General features: G+C 36.2%; 2 long non-coding RNA genes across 3 annotated transcripts in view; one reads left to right on the top strand and one right to left on the bottom strand.

Annotated features, from left to right (window-relative positions):
- The window catches only part of LOC132660804 (uncharacterized), a 205194-nt gene that overhangs the window by 131548 nt on the left and 56294 nt on the right, over positions 1-17352 (top strand). Inside the window, exon 3 of the long non-coding RNA XR_014135331.1 lies at positions 12331-12368. This is a non-coding gene — a long non-coding RNA (uncharacterized LOC132660804). The remainder of the gene's footprint in view (positions 1-12330; positions 12369-17352) is intronic.
- Positions 1594-15081, bottom strand: LOC144612886 (uncharacterized). Of its 2 annotated transcripts, XR_013549997.2 has the most exons (3): positions 14996-15080; positions 13412-13513; positions 1594-1993 (listed from the first exon to the last, which is right to left on the bottom strand). It is a non-coding gene; the product is annotated as an uncharacterized LOC144612886 (long non-coding RNA). The 2 variants fall into 2 exon arrangements; XR_014135332.1 differs by lacking the exons at positions 1594-1993; positions 13412-13513 and adding an exon at positions 13673-13904 and having other exon boundaries at positions 14996-15081.

The raw sequence follows: 17352 nt of genomic DNA on the forward strand, positions 1-17352 counted from the left end.
TTACAAAAGTTACAATAATGAAGATATCCATCACCACCAAAAGGTTACTCATGATGTTTTGTAATGACTCACTCCTCATTTATGGTTCCAAGACAGATCTCCTTTCTGTCACTGTAAATTGGTTTTCACTTGCTGTAATTCTATATAATGGAATCACAAAGTACGTACCGTATCTTGTCTACTTACTTTCATGTGGTAAAAATATTTTGAGAAACAACATGGTTGTTGCATGTATTAATACTTCATTGCTTGTTGTTGCCAAGTAGTATCGCATTTTATAGATATACCAAACTTTGTTTATTCATTCACGCATAATGGACACTGGGGCTATCACAAATAGATTGCTGTGTGTGCTCTTGTGCTTTTGTTTGAGCATCTAAGCTTGCTTTTCTTTTGGACAAATACCTAGGATAAATACTAGGATACGTGGCATATATAATAGGTGTTTGTTTCTCATTAATGTTAAGAAACACCTGGGGCCGGGGGCACCTGAGTGGCTCGGTCACTTGAGCGTCTGACTCTTGCTTTCGGATCAGGTCATGATGTCATGATTTATGAGTTCAAGCCCCACATCAGGCTCTGTGCTGACAGTGCAGAGCCTGCTTTGGACTCTCCCCACCCCCCCTTTCTCTACCTACCCTGTTTGTGCGTTCTCTTTTTCAAAATAAATAAACTTTAAAAATTTTTTCTTAAAAAGAAAAAAGAAACTCCTAAGTTATTTTCCACAGTGATTGGACTCCTTTATGTTCCCGCCAATATTGTGAAAGAGTTCCAGTTTCTCCATATCCTCACTCTTGGAATGGTTACTTTTATCTTTTCAGCTATTCTAGAAAGTTTGTGGTAATTCATGGATCTGTGGGCTTCAAATTTGGAAACTCTTTAGTCTTATTTAAATCCTTCATATAATTTTGTTTTCAGTTACACATATATTAGACTGCTTAGACTTTCTCCACGACTCACTGATTCTCTTTTAATTCTCTTCAGTGTTTTTTCTCTTTGTGTTTCATTTTGGATATTTTCTTTTGCTTTGTCCTCAAATCCGCTACTTTTTCTGCAATGCCAATTCATCCATTGATTTCATCCAGTAAATTTTTCAATTTAGACATGATAGTTATTATCCCTAAAAGTTTGATTTTCTTCCTTTTAAAATATACTTCCAGTTTCTACTCAGTGTTTCCTCTAGTTTCTTGAACATGTGTAATGTTTAAATGTCCTTTTCTAATATTTTCACCAGATACGACTTTCCTTGGCCTTGGAAAGTTTCTTCACAAGGTTGTACTTGTAAGTTCTCACTGACGTCATTAGGAGAACCCTGTGGCTATCTATGGAGTGATCGCTCTCTGTGACTTCACCAATTCCAGTACTCTGCCCTGTGAGCTAGCTGCACTGGTTTCTTCAGACTTCTGTGTCCATAACTCTGGCAGTGTGTCCCAGTCTACCTTGGTTTCCCCCCCATGTCTTCCTGCAACCAGGCAAAAAAGCTCACTCAAGACATTATAAAATTTATAGCATTTATAAAATTCTATATATAATGGGACAATTATAAAATTTATAGCATTTATTTTTCCTCTCTCAGCATAACTGCCTTTTTTTTTTTGTCTGACATCTAGTGTATTGAAAGCCATTGATTCTCCTCATTTTCCAGTTTATTTAGTTGTTTCAGATGGAAGGGTAAATCCAGTTGTGGTTACTTTATCTCAACCAGAAGTGAAGTCACTGTTTTTGGAAATTGATTATTTTGCCTTCTTAGATTTAGGTCTATTTTAGGCGAGATAGCTAAGCAGTCCATTTTGCTCTCTGTGCCATATTCCTTAAATAATAGTCTTTTAGAAAGTGATGTCTGATGCTCCCTCCCCCCCCCCCCCCCGCAAGACAGGGTCCATATTTATTATATATTAGGGATTTCGAAAGATGTATTACTTATATTCTGCAGTGAAATTGCACATGTAATGTAATTCAGAAGATCACATTCTGTGTTTTAAGTTCTCTGATCCTAGTAAGTAAAGAGAAAGAAAAAATGATGAATTAAAAATATTCCATGATGAAGGTATCTTTATACTATTAGACAAAATACAAAAGCACATATAAAGGCACATAACTATGACAGGATTCATCATCATAAAGTTTTAAGAGTCAACTAATGGGTTTCTTAAGCTCTGACAAACTATATCTTCTTGGAGGAGAATCAAGAAAACCATTCAGAAAACTTGCACAAATTCCCACCATTACATCTACTCAACTGTCTGCTTCTATTCCCAGGGGCTCTGCCTTCTCTTCTGTTATCTTGGATGATCCTTAGGGAATGAAAGCACATTCCAAACTCTGTGCATCACTTTCTTTTCTATTCATAAACATTGCCTCAGAAATTCTTCTAATCTTCTGGATCAAGAATTTTTTATTCATATTTTTATCTTTTTCACCAACTTACAAACCTGCTTTTAATACTCCCACTTAAAAAAAAATACTTCTTGGTAGTCACTTCTTGTTCATCTACAATGCCATGTCTCTCCTTCCTCATGCAGTCAAATTCCTTACTATCTCCAGTATCTTTCCTTGGTATTCTCTTGAGGCCCATTCTAATCTGGGTTTATCTGATTTGCTATTAAGAAAGTTATGAAATTATGTCTGTTTTGCTAAATACAAGTATAAGTTCTTAGTTCTCATCCTCCATGAACTAAAAACAATATTGCATACAGTTGATTTCTAATCTCAAGAAAAACACAGCCAACCAAAAAAGTTGCCTTTGCCTGCTGAAACACAGTTCTCTACGCTTATCACTCTAGGTGGTCTTTTTTAGTTTGCTTTACCAGGGTCTTCTCTCTCCCAGCCTCTGTGGGCTCAACCTCAAGGTTCAGAAGTCTTGGTCTTTGGATCATTACTCTTACTATGCTCATTATATTAAAAATGTTTTGTTGTGACTCTGAATATATATTTTAAGCCCAGCACATTCATCTGGCCTCTTCTACCACCTCTTTTCTAGGATTCAGAGTATATTTTTAAATATAAAGCACAGGAAGACATAATAAAAACACTAAAATATCATTTTTTAGCTTTCTCTTATATTAGTTATATAGGATTATATGTATACATTATATATGTTTATATACATAAAATCTACCACTGAATTCTAAGTCTTCCTATTAGATGTTTGTATAGTTACCAGTTTTTTTTTTCTAATTATTTGTCTTTAAGTAATTAAAGCAATGATTTGAGCTAGACCAAACTTCTTCCAGGCTTTACTGCGTCGACAACATCTTATCTACAACTTGTTATATTTTTACAAAGTTCACAAACAACATATTTCTTTCCCTCTTTTTTTGTGTGTTGCTATGTCTACTTTGATTTATTTAAAATTTTAGCTGAAAATTTTGTCTTGTTAATTGGCCTACATTTCAAAATGTTTTTCTTCCTTATTATGATTTCTTTCTGCACATAACTTTACCATACTATTAGAAAACCCACAGCGTAAATCAAGTATCTCTTAAGTCTTGTATAAATGATGACATGCCTAATGGTTTTTAAGCAGAACTTGCAAATCTGATCACTGATGCCAAATTTAAAACCTTAGCAACATGAGTCAGTGCTTTTAATTTTTAATTTTTTATTTTACTTTATTTTTTTAATCTTTTTTAAAATTTAAAAAAATAATTTATATCCAAATTAGTTAGTATATAGTGCAACAATGATTTCAGGAGTAGATTCCTTAATGCCCCATTACCAATGGGGCCCCAATACCCTTAATTACCCATTAGCCCATCCCCCCTCCCACAACCCTTCCAGTAACCCTCTGTTTGTTCTCCATATCTGAGTCTCTTATGTTCTGTCCCCCTCCCTGTTTTTATATTATTTTTGTTTCCCTTCCCTTATGTTCATCTGTTTTGTCTTTTAAAGTCCACATATGAGTTAAGTCATATGATACTTGTCTTTCTTTGACTAATTTCACTTAGCATAATACCCTCCAGTTCCATCCATGTAGTTGTAAATGGCAAGATTTCATTCTTTTTGATTGCCGAGTAATACTCCATTGTGTATGTGTGTGTGTGTGTGTGTGTGTGTGTGTGTGTGTGTGTGTGTGTGTATATGTATATATATACACACCACATTTTCTTTATCCATTCATCCATCGATGGACATTTGGGCTCTTTCCATACTTTGGCTATTGTTGATAGTGCTGCTATAAACATGGGGGTGCATGTGTCCCCTCAAAACAGCACACCTGTATCCCGTGGATAAATACCTGGTAGCAGTCTCTGGGTCGTAGGGTAGTGCTATTTTTAATTTTTTGAGGAACCTCCATACTGTTTTCCACAGTGGCCATATGGGATTATATCCCCACCAACAGCGCATGAAGTTTCCTTTTTTTCCACATCCTTGCCAACACAAGCTATTTCTTGTCTTGGTGGTACCAGCCATTCTGATAGGTGTAAGGTAATATGTCATTGTGGTTTTTATTTGCATTTCGCTGATGACTGGTGATGTTAAGCATCTTTTCATGTGCCTCTGGACCATCTGTAATGGCTCCTTTGGAAAAATGTCTCTTCAGCTCTTCTGCCCACTTTTAATAGAATTTGTTGGTTTTTTTCTTTGAGTTGTAGAAGTTCTTTAATTACTTTTCATATTAACCCTTTATTGGACATTTCATTAGCAAATATCTTCTCCCATATGATAGGTTGCCTTTTCATTTTGTTGTTGGTTTCCTTTGCTGTGCAGAAGCTTTTTATTTAGGTTTATTTCCAGTAGTTTATTTTCACTTCTCCCCCGCTTGCCTCAGGAGACAGAATCTAGAAAAATGTTGCTAAGGTTGATGTCCAAGAGATTACCGCCTATGTTTTCTTTTAGGAATTTTATGGTTTCAGGTGTTATATTTAAGTCTTTAATCCATTTTGAGTTTATTTTTGTGTATAGTGTAAGAAAATAATCCAGATTCATTCTTTTTCATGTATCTGTCCAATATTCCCTGCTCCATTTATTGAAGATTCTGTCTTTTCCCCATTGATATTCATGCCTCCTTCATCATAGATTAATTGACAATATTGATGTGGGTTTATTTCTAGACTATCCTGTTCCATTGATCTCTGTGTAGATCTTTGTGTCAGTAACAAACTGTTTTGATTACTATAGCTTTGTAGAATATCTTGAAATCTGGGAATGCGATAACTCCAGGTTTGTTCTTTTTTCTCAAGATTGTTTTGGCTAGTCGAGGTCTTTTGTGGTTCCATAGAAATTTTAGAGTTATTTGTTGTAACTCTGTCAAAACTAGTGTTGGGGTTTGGTAGGGATTTCAGTGAAACTGTAGATTTCTTTGGGTAGTGTGGACATTTTAATAATATTCTTCATTTTTTGAGCATTGGATATCTTTCTATTTGTGTTGTCTTCAATTTCTTTTATCAGTGTCTTATAGCTTTAAAAGTATAGATCTTTCACCTCCTTAGTTAAATTTATTCCTAGGTTTTTTATTTTTTCTGCAATTGCATATGGAATTGTTTTCTTAATTTTCTGTTTCTGCTACTTTGTCATTAGTGTCAGAAGTGCGCCAGACTTCATTATTATAATTTTGTACCTGCAACATTATTAAATTCAACAGTCAGATACAATAGATTTTTGTTGTTTTGAGTTTTCTATATACAGTATCATGCCATCTGCCGATAGTGACCATTTTACTTCTTTGCTACCAATTAGATGTCTTTTATCAATCTTTTTCTTATCAGTACAGGTAGAACTTTTAGTACTATGTTGAATACGGTAAAAATGGACATCCTTGTCTTGTTCCTGAACTTAGAGGAAAAGATCTCAGTTTTTCACCAATTAAGATGATGTTTGCTCTGGGTTTTTCTATATGGCCCTTATTATGTTGAGGTATGTTCCCTGAAAACCCACTTTGTTGAGAGTATTTATCATAAGTGTATGTTGCATTTTGTCAGTTTTTCTGTGCCTTGTGAGAGGATCATGTGATTTGTTTCCATTTTCTTATTTTTTTGTGAGGGAAACTTTTTTTAAAGTTTATTTATTTTGAAAAAGAGAGCACGTACATGTGAGCAAGTGGGGGAGGGGCAGAGAGAAAGAGACAGAGAGAGAGAGAGAGAGAGAGAGAGAGAGAGATTGAGAAAGAGAATCCCAAGAAGTCTTCATGCTGTCAGCACAGAGCCTGGTGCAGGGCTTGATCTCATGAATCAAGAGATCATGACCTGAACCGAAATCAAGAGTCAGACACTTAACCAGGTGCCCCTGTCCTTTCTCTTATTAATGATATTTCACATTGATTGATCTGCAAATGGTGAACCACACTTGCATTTCTACAATATATCCTATTTAATTGTGGTGAATGATTTTTTTAATGTATTGTTGAATTTCGTTTGCTAATATTTTGTTGAGGATTTTTGCATCTATGTTCATCAAAGATAGTGGCCTATACTTTTCTTGTTTTGTAATGTCATTGTCTGGTTTTAATATTAGGGTAATACTGGCCTTGTAGAGTGAATTTAGAAGTTGTTCTTCCACTTCTATTATTTGGAATATATTGAAAAGTATAGGCATTAACTCTTCTTTAAATCATTGGTAGTATTCCTCTTTGAAGCCATCTGGTCCTGGACTTCTGTTTGCCAAGGGTTTTTGGATTACCAATTCAATTTTGTTACTACTAATTGGTCTGTTCAAATTATATATTGGTGATTCAGTTTTGAAAAATGTATATTTCTAGGAGTTTATCCACTACTTGGTTGTTCACTTTATTTGCATATAGTTTTTCATAATCTCTTATAATCCTTGATAGTACTGTAGTGTGGGTTGTTATTTCTCCTTTATTTGTGATTTTAATTTAGGATCTCTTATTTTCTTGATGAGTCTTGCTAATGATCAATTTTGTTTATCTTTTCAAAGAATGGGTTCTTGGTTTCATTATATTTCCTATTCTTTTTATAGTCATTATTTCCTTTATTTCTACTCTAATCCTTTATATTTCCTTCCTTCTACTGGCTTTGGGCTCTGTTTTTCCTTCCTTGATCCTTTAGGTATAAGGTTAGGTGGCTTAGTTGAAAATTTTCTTGTTTCATGAGAAAGCTCTATATTGCTAAAAAAATATACCCAGTTGGATTTATTTTGCTATATCCCAAAGATTTTGTACCTTTATGTTCTCATTTTCATTTATCTCCATGTAATTTTTGACTCTCTAATATCTTGGTTAACCTACTCATTGTTTAGTGGCATGTTGATTGTCCTCCGTATGTTTGTGTTTTTTCCATTTTTTTTTCTTGAAATTGATTTCTAATTTCATCCTGTATGGTTAGAAAGATGCTTGTTGTGGTTCCAATCTTCTTAAATTTACTGAGACTTGTTTTGTGAACTAACATGTGATTTATCCAGGAGAATGTTTCATGTGCACTAAAAAAGAATGTGTATTCTTTTGGTTTGGAATGGAATGTTCTGTACATAACCCTTAGGTCCATCTAGTCTAAGGTGTTGTTCAAAGCCACTGTTTCCTTATTAATTTTCTATCTGGATGGTCTATCCATAGATGTTAAGTAAGGTGTTAAAGTCCTCTATTATTACTGTTATGGTCAACTTCTCCCTTTATGTCTGTTAATGTTTGTTTTATGTATTTAAGTCCTTCAGTGTTGGTTGCATAGTTATTTGTAATGTTATATCCTCTTGTTGGATTGACCCCTTTATAATTATGCAGGTTCCTTCATTGTCTCTAACTAGAGACTTTGTTTTAAAGTCTATCTTGTCTGAGATAAGTATTACCACACCAAGTTTTTTTTCCCCCTGATTTTCGTGCTATGTGTTTTTCTGAACTTTCACTGTCTATATGTGTCTTTAGCTCTGAAGTGAATCTCTTGTAGGCAGCATATAGATGGGTCTTGTTTTGTTTTGTTTTGTTTTATTCATGCAGTCACCCTTTCTTTTCTTGGAGCATTTAGTCCATTACATTGAAAGTAATTCTTCATAGGTGTGTACTTACTGCCATGTTGTTAATTGCTTTCTGGTTGTTTCTGGTTTTAGTTCATCTCTGTTCCTTTCTGTGTCTTTTGTTCTGTTCCCTGGTGGTTTGATGCCTTTTTTTACTGTTGTTTTTGGATTCCTTTCCCTTTATATTTAGTATAACTTGTATATGTTTTTGATTTGACATTATCATGGAGTTCATATATAGCATTTTATGTTTGTAGTAGTCTATATTAAGCTGATGGTTGCTTAAGTTTGAACACATTCCAAAAGCACTAAATCTTTAGTCCCCCCCACAAACATTTTATGCATATGATTGCATATATTACATCTTTTTATTTTGTGTATCCCTTAACTAATTTTGTCCTTTGACTTTACTACTTTTGAGTTCTAACCTTCTTATTGACTTTATAATTGATTTAATCTACTACCTTTAATATATATATGTTTTTAACTGAAATTTTTTACCTTTCACAATTTTCTTCATAATTTCTTACCTCTTCTTTCCACTCAAGAAATTCCCTTTAACATCCTTGTATGACTGATTTAGTGGTGATGAACTCCTTTAAATTTTATGCCTGGGAAACTCTTCATCTCTCTTTCCCATGTAAATGACAAATTTGCCAGGTAGACTGTTCGTGGTTGTAGGATTTTCCTTTCAGCACTTTGAACATATGCTGCACTCTTCTGGCATGCAAATTTCTGATGAAAATTCAGCTGATAGACTCATGGGGTTTCCCTGATATGTAACTTTTTTCTCTTGTTGCTTTTAAAATTATCTCTTCATCATTACTTTTTTGCCATTTTAATTAAAATGTGTTTCAGTGTGACCCTCCTTGGGTACTACTGCTTAGGGGCTCTCTATGATGATCCTTCTAGGATGCCTATAATGCAAATGTTACTATGCTTGGTGATGTTGCTGAGTTCCCTTACCTATCCTCATTTTTCATTATTGTTTTTTCTTTGTGCTGTTTAACTTAGTTACTTTCCATTACCCTGTCTTCCAGATTGCTGATCTGTTCTTCTCCATCCTCTAATCTGCTGTTGATTCCCTCTAGTAAATTTTTTATTTCATTTATTAAATTTTTCACTTCTGCCTAGATCTTTTTTGTATTTTTTATCTCTTTGTTGAAGTTCGATTGAGTTTATCCACTCTTTTCTCAAACCCAGTGAGATCTTAATAATCATTATTTTAAATTCTTTATCAGGACATTTTGCTTTTCTTCATATCATGTAGTTCTTTTACTGTGATTTTGTCTTGTTCTTTGATGTGTGACATATTACTCTTACAATTTTATATAATTCTCTGTGTGTGTTTCTTTCTATTAGGTAGGTCAGATATGTCTCCTGCTCTTGAGAATAGTGGTCTCCCATAAAAGAGGTCTTGCAGTGCCCTATAATGCAATCTACCCTGGTCATCAGAATGAGGCGCCCGAGGAATGCCCATTGTGTGGCCCGCATGCACTCTACTGTTGTGGCTGAGCCATAATTGCCTTCAGCCCAGCCTGCTGCAGTGATCTGCTTTGCCTTCTGTGAGCAGATTAGACAAGATTTGTTGGAAGATCTGTATGAGATCACCAAGTAAGACTCTAGTTGGTAGGTAGAACCAGCAGTCAGCCTAGCTTGTATAATTAGCCTGTCTGCCACAGTTGCTGGAACACCAAAGGGTAGGGCTGGTTTCATGCATGGTCAAATGAGAGGCTCTCCTTGGTGAGTGGGGCCAGTATTCAGAGTAGCTGTCCACAATTAGCTTCTGCCACAGATGCTGGGCACTGAAGGGCAGTAGCTGCTCCCTGTGCCACCAGCTAAGAGCCACGCTGCTGGAACTATGAGTGCACTGGTGTGTGGGGTTAACTGTTTACCTTCCCAGGTCAGGAGTCACTTTGCAATGGTGCTTATCCCTGCTGGGGCTGCCTTGAGGGTATGGTGGGGCAGGAGCCTTTTTGGAGGGATGCATGCCAACACAAGCATATTGGGCAGGTCCGCAATGCGGGAGCACTGTGGCAGGGCAGAACTGCCCCCTGGAAATGTCTGGTTATCTAGGCTGGCTGGGGAGGGTGAGAGAAATGGCACCCACAATGCTATTGTCTCTAGAGAAATTTCCTGAAGGTCCCTGTTCTACAGCACACATTCGGAGATGAGTCAGTAGATCTCCTTCACTTTATCCCAGATACTTTACAAACTGCTGCTTCTGGCTAGGTCTTGGGCTTTGAGGTATTTATTATGTTGACTCTTTAAGAGCATATACTTCAATTTCCTTTCACCCTCCAGCTCTCCCACAATTAAGCTCTGCTAATTTTATTTATTTATTTATTTATTTATTTATTTATTTAGGACGGCGGGTGGGCATGAGTTGGGAAGAGGAGCAGAGGGGGAGAGAGAGAGAGAGAGAGAGAGAGAGAGAGAGAGAGAGAGAATCTTAAGCAGGCTCCATGCTCAGGGAGGAGCCTGACATGGGGCTCAATCCCATGACTCTGGGATAATGACCTGAGCTAAAATCAAGAATCAGATGCTCAACTAACTGAATCACCAAGGCACCCCAAGCTCTGCTGATTTTCAAAGCTCCTGAAGTTAAGCCCTGCTGTTTTTCAAAGCCAGATGTTATGGGGATTTATTTCCCCCAGTGTAGGTCTCCTGTGCCAGACGTATCTTGTGTGAGATCTGAGTGTCTTGCTTCTTCCTGCTTGTAGTGTCCCTCTTAGCTGTGCTGGTCTCACCAGGGATTTGGTTCCTTGCCTATCTCTGTCCCTCCTAGCCTGAATGATGTGGCCTCCTCTTTAGGATTAACTGTACAGGTCTATTCTTTGAATCTTAATGTTGTTTTCAGAGTTACTTGCACAGGACCAGGTGTTATCTCAGTGTCCATGGAGGAAGTGGAGCTTAGGATCCTCCTACTCCACAATCTTCCTGCCTCTCTTCCTCCATGTCTGGAGTCTTTTGTTCAATATTATGCTACTAATACTTACCCATACTGTTGAATTAAACTAGAATTTATTCATTTTCATTGCTGTATAACATACACTGTAATGTACAACGTTTCCCCCCAATTACTATTGGTATACATTTGAATTATATATCCTGTTTGGTGCTATTACAACTGTTCATTCATATGTATTTTTGTTGGATAGAGTTACGACTAAAACATATGAGGCAAAGAATATGTGTATGTTTGAACTTTAGTAAATACTGCTAAAGACTTTTCCAAAGGACTTAAGCGATTTATATCCCTGTTCAGTAATGTATGAGAGTTGACTTATTCTATATTCTTGTATACACTTGGCACTGCCAGTCTTTTTAGTTTTAGTCATATTGGTGGATGCATAGCAGATTGTCATTGTGGTTGTAATCTGCATTTCTTTGATTATCAAGGAAGAAGTACATCTTTTCAGTGCTCATTTGTCATTTGGATGTGCTAATTTTTGAAGTTCCTCTTCAAGTTTTTTTTTTGCAAATTTTTCAAATTATTTGACTTTTTCTATTGATTTGTGGAAGTTCTCTATACATTTTAGAAATGAGCCCTTTATCAGATGTAATTGTTGAGTGTGGTCTGATTTGTGGATTTGCCTTTTTCTCTCTGTTAATGGAATCTATACTAATGAAATATTTCAGTTTTAATATAGTCAAATTAGGGGCTCCTGAGTGTCTCAGTCAGTTAAGCACTCAACTTCGGCTCAGGTCATGATTTCATGGTTCATGAGTTCAGTTCAAGCTCCACGTTGGTCTCTGTTCTGATAGCTCAAAGCCTGGAGCTTGCATTGGATTCTGTGTCTCCCTCTCTGCCCATCCTCTGTTCACACTCTGTCTCTCCCTGTCTCTCAAAAATGAATAAATATTAAAAAAATTTTAATATAGTCAAATTAATGCTTTTTTGTCAAGATTAAAAATTCAAAATATAAAAATTATATTTTATACTTTACCCTTTATGTTTAGATTTAATTTCACATGGAATGTGTTTCATTATGAGCTAGAATTCAGATTTCCACTTCCTCACTGATACCTCATTATTCCAGCACTATTTTCTGAACAGTCTTTACTTCTAATCCTAATTTTTATAATCCAAATGTCTATATGTGTGTGGACCTATTTCTAGAATCTCCTTTCTAAATCATTGGCTTATTGTTTACCTTTAGATGAATAGCATATGACTTAATGTAGTTCAGTATATGTGCTGCCGAAGCGAGGACTCACTTAATGTAGTTTATAATACATTTTCATATATGGCATCATATGTCTTCCATATGTGCTCATCTTCATCAAGATTGTCTTAGTTATTGGGGAACTTTTGGTTTATGTATACATTATAGAAATAGCTTGCCAATTTAAACACACACACACACACACACCCGGAATTTTGAAAAAAATCATAGTCTTGTATTTTTTTCTTTTTTTTAGGTTGTGATATCAAGATCACACAGATGACATACATTTTGGTAAGTGTTCCAATCTTACTCTCTAGAAAATTTTTATAACAGTGATGTTATCATCTCTTTAACCGTTAGTTATAAATCATGAAACATTTATAAGAAAGCATCTGAGCATGTAGTTTTCTTTTGGGGATGGTTTTGAGTGATGAATGCAATTTATTTCATAGATATAGGACTGGCATGTTTTTCTTGGGGGACACATTTGGTGATTTGTGATTTTCTAGGATTTTGTCCATTCCATCCATATATAGCCAGAAAGTTTTTCTCTTTATCCTTACGGTATTATTGTTAATTCCTCTACTTCTTATCTTTATTATTTTTTCTTTTTATTTTTTTGAGTTAATTTTCTGTTGTCTTCCCAATTTTTTGAAATGGATGCTTAAATAATTGTCATTTATAGCATATACATTAACATCTATAAATATCTCTCTGAGCATGGATTTAGATATATATCACGTGTTTTCAGATGTGTTGTTTTCATTATGATTCAGTTCCAAAGATTTTTTGATAGTCATTTGTAATTTCTTCATTGGACCATGAGTTATTTAAAAGTGTATTTTAAAATTTCCAAATATTATAGAATTTTCTAGATTTTTCAATTATATCTAACATCATTCCATTCTAAAGTGGTCAGAGAACATATCTGGTATGTTTTGAATTTTCCTAAATCTGTTGAGACTAACCACCTTTTATATTGTCAATGTAGTAAATGTGCACTTAAAAAGAGTGAGTGTTCTAGAGATTTATATACAGAGATGTATATAGTAAATTAGGTCAATTTTGTAAATATAGTGTTCCATTGTTCTGTAGTCTTGGTGGCTTTTTTTGTTTTCTTGGTTTATTAGTTATGAAGAGAAATGTACTAGTCTTCCATTACAAGTGTTGTATATTTCTCCTTGTGTTATTTAATTTTTCCTCTGATCACTTATTTGTTTTATTATAAACTTCATCATAAATTAGCACCTTAAAGTATATTTAAAAATCAAATATGTTATAAAGCAGATCTCTTCATTTCAATCTTTTATCATTCAAGCATAGTTATACTGTACTTGTATCTTGATTGACACAGTGTGATGGACGGAAGTGACCATTTTCCTGCTCCTGCCCAGTGGAGGCTCACAGTTGTATTTAATAGACACTAATCCAGAGATCTGCAAGTTAGAAAAGACTAGATTCAGGGTCACTGCTGGGGGGCTGGCACTGGTGAATAACAGTCAAGAGTTCAGGTTTTACTGTTCAGTCCATGCACCAAAATGGCTATAGTACCACCACTGACCCATTGGCCATGGGTCAACAATAAATAAAGTATCTCAGTGAAAATAATCAGCTTACTTAGGCTGCCCCTGCAATATTGAAATATAAATTAGCAACAAAACATTCAGAATTATTAGGCATGAAGAAAGTCTTAAATATTGGGCGTAATTAAGTGAGCTCCTCAAAGACAGAAACTATGCCTTATGGATTATTTCAGTCTTAGGGCTGAGCCTTCTTCTTGGCATTTGGTGACAGCCCATAAATATTTGTTGAAGGAACTTGTTGGTCCTGCTTGAACAGAGAAGAAAGAACAGTAAGTCACATTTCAGTGAGCCTGGAAAACCATGACAGCACAGGTGGGTCTCTAAGGCTTCAGCAATCTCAAGAAATAACACATTTTCTCTAGCAAAATACAAAAACCAAAAGACAGGTAAAGCTACCTACACCAGGATAGTCTCTACAATGACTGCTACCTTCCTGTGTTTTAGATCATTGGAGGAAAAGGTTACATTCATCAGCCCTGGAAATTGGATCACCCAGCCAAAGTTAAATCTGGGCAGCTTAATGATTCTTCTTTCTTTCCCTTCCTCTTCTCTTTGTATGCAAACTTAAAACAGCAGCATCCCTTCTCAAGAATGACTAATGAAGTTTCAAAGGAGAAAAGATATATTTAACTGAGAGTCCCAGAGATTAGTCTCCTTGTAGTATATTTTCAGAGATAATTATTTTAAAAGTAATTCACCCTTTATAAAAAAGCACCCTGATCATGTAACGTCAGTCCTTCAGAAGAGAGCAGTCTAAACACAAATGGGTTAAAGAAACAGGTGTCCTTGTACTTGTACATTGAGCCATTTACATAAAATTCGTGAGGCAGATGCATCTTACACTCAACGATATTACTGTTGCCTTGCCTCCTGCCCTCTTCTCTTTCTTACCTCCTCCATCCTCCTAAGCCATCTTCTCTCTCCCTCATTCTCTCCCTTCCTCCCTCCTCCACTCTTGCCTTCCCTTTATACTAAATTCTAAACAAACCGCTCTTCCACACACCCCAACCCTGACTCCACAACACACACTATTCACTGCTTTGTGTTCTTGTTCTTTCCTTTGTCAAAACTAATTTAGTCATACTGGTTTAAACTACCTATTGTATCTTTACTTTGTTTGACTTTTTAGGGTAATATTTATATATTAACAAGGGCTTTTATTTGAATAAATCCAAAACAGAGAAGTCTTAATCTAGTAAGACATGATAATGCTATAGTGACAAGGTTGAACTTTTGTATACTGGAGAGAGAGGAGAAATATATTTATCAGATTGCTACACATTAGGCAAGTGGGTGGAGAGAATAAAATAATGCAAGTTGTTTTGTTCATATTACCTCAACCATTTGAGTGACAGAGACCTCAATGGCATAGTTTGTTCAGAGAGGCATGAAATTCCATGAAGTTAGCTTTCTCGCAGACAGTGTCTTAGGATTGCCCGGGGGTCCAAAAGAACAGTCAGTGTCTAACACTAGTATTTATTGCCATTTTCATACACATATGTCTCATTCATTTGACTCAACTGGAATATTTTCTTTCAATCCTTGGATCCATAGATTGATTGAGTCTTAGATTCCTCTTTTATAAAATAGGAACAACAATTATTTTAAAGAGTCACTGTGAAATTTAAGTAGAAAAATAGGTCTAAAGTATCTAACATAATGGAGTGCATAGAAGACGCTCTGGTAATGGAAGTATTTTATCACCCTCTAATCCTTCAAAGTGGTCTCTGGGGTGCCTGGGTGGCTCAGTCAGTTAAGCATCCAATTCTTGATTTCAGCTCAGGTCATTATCTCGCAGTCATGGGATTGAGCCCCATGTTGGGCTCTGCACTGAGTGCAGAGCCTGCTTAGGATTTTCTCCCCCTTTCTCTCTCTCCCTCCCTACCCCCCCGTCTCAAAATCAATAATCATTAAAAAAAAACAAAGCAATATTTCTCAACTATGATCACCATAATACTTGCATCACTGTCTTTCTGCCTGATTTTCTTTCTTGAATTCTGTCAAAATAATTTTTTAAAAAAAGTAGACCACTCGTATAATGGGACCCTTGAACTGGAGGAGAGTAAATTTTCTCCTATCTCCTCTGTATTCTTTGGAACTTCTGGGGAGACAAGTAAAGAAATCATGTATAGCTTTGACAGCATAGACTAAGTGAGCTGAAGAGAACTTCCCTTAGCTATTTAATATTTGGGGACTGCATGACAAATGCAGCATCCCCTGGGTACACAAGGTAATTTTTCTGTAGCCCTTTTACAGCCCAGAGGATGGAAATCCAATATGGAGGTCCATCTACTGACATCTGTAAATTTGGTCATGATCTTTCAGCAGAAATACTGACCTGGAGATAATTGCCTTTTAAGTAAAAAGTCAACCAGGTGGCCAAATGCTTTCATAGACCAAGACAGATGTCATTCACCCTGCTATTTCAAAGAGCTTCCTACAATCGTTTACTTTTTTTTTTAAGCCACTAGAGGACACAATTCAAAGAATAGGATTCGCTATGACCTTTCTTCAAAACTCACCTCTTGCAGGGAAACACCAACTGCTTCCTTTGGTTTATAATTGTCTCATCTTTGTTTGGCATCTGGCCACTACTAAATCTAGATGATCTGCTTCTGAATGAGCTGTATCCCACCCAACAGATGGTCTTGAATCTGGGCACTGTATGTTCACAGTTTTGGACCAACTTCTAGTCTAAGTACTGCCAAACGACAGAGATGTGAGTTTGGCTTACTTCTATTAGGGCAAAGATTTACACTGAAAAATTTGCTGAGTGGAAACTGACTGGTTGTAATATGAATATTTAAGTCAGTCTTCCCTTGCTGCTGTGAGTCAAATACCAAGCCAGTAAAGCCCGAGACTCCACTGATTTCCCAGAATCCTTGCTCTTACTTCCTGTCACCCAATTCCATTGCAATAACAAGTCCTGTCAAACTTACTTTCCAAAATACATATTTAGTACACTCATATCTGCCCATTTCCACTCTCTGTCCCAACTACTGTGTTTTCTACTTTAGTCCACTTTCATGTCACTTAACTGACCATCTACGGTCTACTCCTGGCCCCCTCAACACATCTCCTGTGCACAGAAGCAAGTAATCTCTTAACACAGAAGTGGGATCATAGCACTGCTGAACCTTACCACCCTTTAATGATTTCTTTCATGCCTCTTCAAACTTACTATCATTTTCTCCTTCATTGGAATGTAAGTTCCATGAGAGCAGAGACTATATCTGTCTTGTTCACAGCTGAATTCTAGAATCCAGAATTAATTAATGGAGTCACCATAACTGGAATCCAGCCTTCTAACTGACTCAACATAACCTCAGTAGAGTGGAATCCTAGCCAATTCAGCAAACCTTTTTCCAGATAAGACTGTCAGGGCTGGGTCCTGGAAGCCTGGGTACAAGAACAGTGGTGGCATTGCCCCTACCCAATTTCTGCACCATGACAGGTGATGGGAGAGTGAAGACAATGTCTAAAGCATTTTAGGCTAGACACAACCTAAAAATGAGTCAACAAATCAAACAGGCATAGACAAAGAACAGGAACGGGTGGTGGTTGGGGGGGATTAAGATGAAGAACAAAGGAGATCTGAAAAAACACCTTTTGAATCAGATGCTGGAAAACAGGGACTTGAGAAATTCCTCATCCTAAGTGTAAGATAGAATCTTAGTCTTTAATACTCATGG

Source organism: Panthera onca, chromosome D1, assembly GCF_046562875.1.
Source record: "Panthera onca isolate mPanOnc1 chromosome D1, mPanOnc1 haplotype 2, whole genome shotgun sequence".
NCBI lineage: Eukaryota > Metazoa > Chordata > Mammalia > Carnivora > Felidae > Panthera > Panthera onca.